Here is a 6,128-nt window from a genome sequence, read left to right as displayed (position 1 = left end):
AAAAAGTCATATTCTGTCATATTCGTGCAATACCATATAGCAATTAGGTAGTAATTACTGTCCGAACCCGTCTACTATAATCAAAATTTTGAACTGTAGCGCTTACTATTTTGGAATTGAAAATTAACGCTTATTTTCTACAAATACATCATACATCATTGGAAAGCTAAAAATATGCTCTTTTCAGTAACACCATAATCTATTATAGTTTGCACTTAAAAAAGTACAACTTTGTGTTGTATCTCAAAATCATCAAATATTTTTAAAATTTTTCAACGGCAGTATATTCTACTTAAAAAAGTGTCTTAAGAACACATCAACCCCATTTCTTTAATTTCAACAATAAACGAAATATGAGCATTTTTTAAAATCAAGAAAATTTAACTTTTTGGCTATAACTTAAAAACAAAAGAAGATAGAGGTTTGGTGTTGGCGGGATTGGGTTAGTCTCGAAAAAAGAGATCGGGACATGGCACCTACTTTTTTCGTATCTCTTATAGTTTCTGAGATACCCTATAACACCCAAATTTGCCCACCCTGTACAGGTTTATCCACAGAAAATGGCAAGTTTGTATCTTAAACCACTAAAATGTGACCCCCGCCTTCTAAAAGGGGTTGTTTCTCGGAAACCGTTGGGGTACAAAACTTTTCGTTGGTGGTACATTAGGGTATAAAACTAGTACAATACTTTAGCATAAAGATTTTTTATTTTTGGCTATGTCGGGGGGCTGCCTACATGGACCTATAAGATTATGCATGACGAGATTTCGATACTTTTATGAGACTCCCGTACGAGAAGCGAGACGAGACGAGAGTGGAAGTTGCGAGACGAGACTTGATACAAAAATCTCGTCTTGTTGGTCTCGTGCGAACCACTAATCTCGACCTATCCATGTTACAGGAAACACATTATCTAGATGTCGCAGATTATATCGGATATCTAGGAAACAAAAACTTTTACTACTTTTTTTCATCTATTAGTCATTATTTGTCATGAGGAATAAATCCTCAAGTTTATGCGTATTGGTTGAGAATCACCCTGTATAATATATGTACATTCAACTAAATTACAAGATTCCAGGTTGAACAAAAAAGAAATTAATTTCAATATGACGATTTTTAACAATAAGTTTTCATTTTCTTTGAAATAAATTTGAATTGAAATTTAAAACCAGTTTAAAGTAATAAGTGTTTGTTTGAGGAAGGAGCGGCTCCTAGTAAAGGTGCCATAAATTTAACTGCTATTTCATTTTCCTTAATTTTTTGGTATGAATTTACTTTACTATGCCTCACATCATATGGTATGAGTGGTTAAAAAATAACAACAAAATTTTAACTTCCAGGAGAAGGATCAAAGGAATAAAACAACTATATTATCATGCCGATATTTCGCATTAATGTAATGCTTCTTCAAGGGCCTGACGGTTAACGATTACATAAGTCAACGCAAAAACAAAAGAGAACCTCAGTTAACATCAGGAATAAAAACCATAGTTAACAAATCACAGGTTGTGAATTGTTGGTTAACCGCACGTAAAAGATGGTACTGGTGTGTATCCCAGATAGGACGTCGTGCCTTTATTTCTTTATGTAGGTAAAATAAAGGCGTGACATTCAGTCTGGAACGCAGCATCGTTTTTCTGTTTCCTTTTTAATTTATAATTCACGTAAATCGCTCTAAACAATTAAAGAGACATAACTTTGATAAACTGAAAACGGAATTTGACAAACGCAATTGTTTGACATATTTTGGTTAAAACCGTGTTAAAATTCACCTAGCCGTTTTCACCATAACCGAAAAAATAAAATAAAAGTGGACAAAGTTGTCGGCACTCTCAAAAATCGAGTACTTTTTTCACTTAACTCGCGATAAAAATAAAACCGCGGAACCGAAAATTTTCTAATTAACATTATTTCATATTGTGCAGAAATATTCAGTAATTACAACAAACTTTACCGCAATTTCTTTCATCGAACGGTTACGAAGATATCGATCTCGAAACTGAGGGGCCTTGACTTTTGGCACAGATAGTAGTGTTACTTCTAGTTTTAATTGTTATTCAGCTATAGTGTTGTATACTTTTATTGAATTAAAAGCAGAACTAACACTAGACCTAGAGCTAGCGATATTCGAGTTTAGCCGTCTAAAGAGACGCAAGGCTAAACCCGAATGTTTCTAGTTCTAGGCCCGTTGTTAGTTCTAGTTATAATTGTTATTCAGCGCTAGATTATTGTATATTTTTATTGAACTAAAACTAGACCTAGAACAAGAAACTATTGAGTTTAGACGTCCTAAGAGACGCACGGCTAAACTCGATCAAGATTTTTCTTTTATATTATGAACCTTATTAAGTCTCAAACTAACATTACAAAACACGAGTAGAATAAATTAATCAATTGCTAATGGAAAGTGAGAAATAGTAGTTGCCTATTCATGCGTGACGTCACGAACGGACCATTGAGTTGTGCACCTGTTTCCGAAATGTAGCAGTCATCTTAGATTCTACTGTCCTTTCCCAAACCAATTCATGGATCAACCCAGAATATCTACCAGATGACGCTATTAAAAACATAAATATAGTGGTAAAAGACGATTTTTAAGCAATCTGCTATACAAGGTGCCCATTATCTATGGAATATAGTATATATCTCGGTAAATGTTGACTTTATAAAAAAACATTTTATACAAAAGTTGTTTAATATTTTATTTGCCATAGTAAGACTTCATTCCATTGTATTTAATTCAGAAAACAAATGAGTAACGAATAAGTAACACTTGAATTTTTTTAAATGGCATTGTACCCTTTCGTTAGGCTCATTTGATAGAGATTACTTTTCTCTTTACGATGACGTAAAATTTTTATACTCTTACATCGGAAAATTTTTTAAAAAAATGTAAAAATTGTTTATTAATAAAAATTAATCAATAACATTAATATAGATATCCGAGATCGTCAAGTACCCCGAATTACAGGGTGTTTCATAATATATGCGCAGGACTTCAGAATGTTATAGCTTGTCCAAAAATTTGAAAAAAAGTTTCTATCAACATACCCTCTAAAATTTACCATTTTGGAGATACAGGGTGTTGAAATTTAATAAAAAAAATCGTTTTTTTTGTGAATATCTCCGGAACCGTTTATCGTACAGAAAACAGCGTTTGTAAGCATTTTCTACTCATAATAAGCTAAATTTTGTGCGCGAAAAAATTATTTTAAAGTCATAATTGGTGAAGATTTTGAAGGGGTAGTGGTTGTTTTTCTCCCCAACTTCTACGTCACTGGTAAAAGTACGGTTTTGAGACGCCCGTTTTAACCGCCAATGTATTCTACACAAAAAAGGTTGTGTAGGTCATGAGCTCTAAAGTTGACTGTTTTCTAGAAAAATTAACTTTTATGTTGAAAAACATGGTCAATTTTTTGAAATAAAAATTTTATTTTACAATTAAACAAAATTTATGTAAACGTTAGAACAAGTAACAAAAGCAAGCGTTAACTTCATAATTGCAAAATAAAAAAAAAGTGAATATATAACATAACTTGTTTCTACGCATTTACCAACGATTATGGGAAAATGGAAGTTTTAAAAGGACTACTGCTGATAATGGGCGGCTTATGGAAGTTGCAAATCCCCAAGTAGAAGAGGCTGTCCTCAACGAAATTAATGAAAATCCCACCACAAGTACCCGAAAAATTGCTTACAACTTAAACCTAGCTCACTCAACGGTTTGGAGAATATTGAAAAGGCAACTTTTGTATCCCTACCATATCCAAAGAGTACAAGCCTTATTGCCAAGAGATTTCCCGCCAAGATTGGCTTTTTGTACATGGATGCAAGACAATATAGCTCAAAATCCTCAGTTTGGAGCCGAAGTTCTGTTTACCGAGGAAGCATATTTCTCGAAAGATGGTATTTTCAATTTTCACAATAACCACACATAGACAGAAAAAAATCCACATGAAATTTCAGAAGACCAGTATCAGCGACAATTTTCCGTAAATGTTTGATGGGCTGCCATCATCGGTGATCATTTGATAGGCCCACATTTTTTTACCGAATGTGCAGATTATCGACAATTTCTAGAAGAAGTACTGCCGGAACTGCTGGAAGATGTACCGCTTCAAGTAAGACAAAACATGTACTTTATGTGTGATGGAGCTCCGGCCCACATTAGTTTGGTTGCTCGCCAATACTTAGACGACGAATACTCAGACCGTTGGATCGGTCGAGGAGATCCGCACCCTTGGCCACCGCGATCTCCCGAACTTAATTGTTTAGATTTTTTCTTTTGGGGCCATCTGAAAACCCTAGTCTACGCTACTCCAGTTGAAAATGTTGACCAATTAAGAAAGCGCATTGTTGTATCTTGCGACATAATTCGGAACTCCGGGAATTTTCCTGCGTGTTAGACAGTCAATGCGTCGAAGAATTGCTGCGTTCATTGAAGCTAACGGCGACATTTCCAACATTTAATTTACCTGTATTGAATTGTTTTTTTTTTTAATTATGCAATTATGAAGTTAACGTTTGCTTTTGTTACTTGTTCTACCGTCTTAGTAAAATAAAATTTTTATTTCAAAAAATTGACCATGTTATTCAACATAAAAGTTGATTTTTCTCGAAAACGGTCAACATTTAGAGCTCATGACCTTCAGTACCTTTTTTGTGTAGAAAATATTTAAAACCGTACTTTTTCCAGTGGCGTAGAAGTTGAGGAGAAAAACAACCAATCTTCACCATTTATGACTTAAAAAAAATTTTTTCCGGCACAAAACATAGCTTATAATGAGTAGAAAAAGCTTACAAACGCTGTTTTCTGTACGATAAACGGTTCCGAAGATATTCGCAAAAAACGAATTTTCTTTATTAAATTTCAACACCCTGTATCTCGAAAATGGTGCATTTTAGAAGGCAAGTTGAAACTTTTTTTCAAATTTTTGGACAAGCTATCACATCCTGAAGTCCTGCGCATATATTATGAAACATTGTATTACCGTAAATTAAATTTACATACAAAATAAAACAAATAAACGAAAAATTAGTGTACAGGGTGGTTCAAATTCGATGTCCAAATAGGCTAACTCGGAAACTATGAGAGTTAGAAAAAAAGTAGCTTACATGTCATGATCTCGTTTTTCGAGAAACTGCTAATACCGAAAACGTCAAAGCGCTGTCGTCTTTTGTTTTTCCCCTAGAGGCCAAAATTGAAAATATCGTAAAACCAACAAGTGCAATTATGTTGGTTATTATTATAGGTGGAGTATTACAACTAAGACATTATATGGACACTTTTTTACAGAGAATTTCACGACATAGTAAAAAAAATTTTTCGGTGTTAGATTTTGAGATATCATGACAATTTTCGTTTTTTTAAATGGAAATAACCACTGATTATTTGCTTAAAGTCGTTATTTTTTTCTGATTACAAAAATATGGGGCTTGACAGGTCTATTTCTCATTGTTTTAGAACAAAGCTAAAAATAAACTTTTTTTTTTGGTGTCGTCAAAGAAATTAAATTTACAGTTTCCTGTAAATTATAACTAAAAATTAAAAAAACATATTTCTGATATTTGAAACAAATACATTTATTGAACTATTTAATTTATATTTGTTTTAGATAAAAGTTAGAATAAATTGCATTATTTCACATTTTTTATTAATATTATTATCAAATGACTTAATAAATTATTGATAGATGGCGCTCATATATATACTTTTTTCCATTTTGGCTTGAAAACAGGCTTCATAAACCGCGGTACTTTGTAAATCTAGGGACTTAATATTTTTTTAAAGTCCCTAGATTTACAAAGTACCGCGGTTTGCCGCCATTTTGGCTCGAAAGTCAAGCGGGAAATTTAAAACTCTGTCGTTCTGTTAATAACATTACGCCAAAACTCCATTCTTTTTTCTCGTGGTACTCTTAAGAGTCGAAAGCCCTTCTTACTGCTATTTTTGCAACACCAAAGGCAACAAGACGGCAATATTTTTGTAAATAAGTGGTAAATAAGTTTATATTTTTTAATTCAAATAAACATAGCAACATTGAAAATCCTGTTTTTAAGATGGATTACGAAAATTACGAAAAGTTTAACATGTTAGTATGTTATATATTAGAAAATAAAGTAAA

Source organism: Onthophagus taurus, chromosome 7, assembly GCF_036711975.1.
Source record: "Onthophagus taurus isolate NC chromosome 7, IU_Otau_3.0, whole genome shotgun sequence".
NCBI classification, from domain to species: domain Eukaryota; kingdom Metazoa; phylum Arthropoda; class Insecta; order Coleoptera; family Scarabaeidae; genus Onthophagus; species Onthophagus taurus.
Note: the sequence above shows the minus strand (reverse complement) of the source record.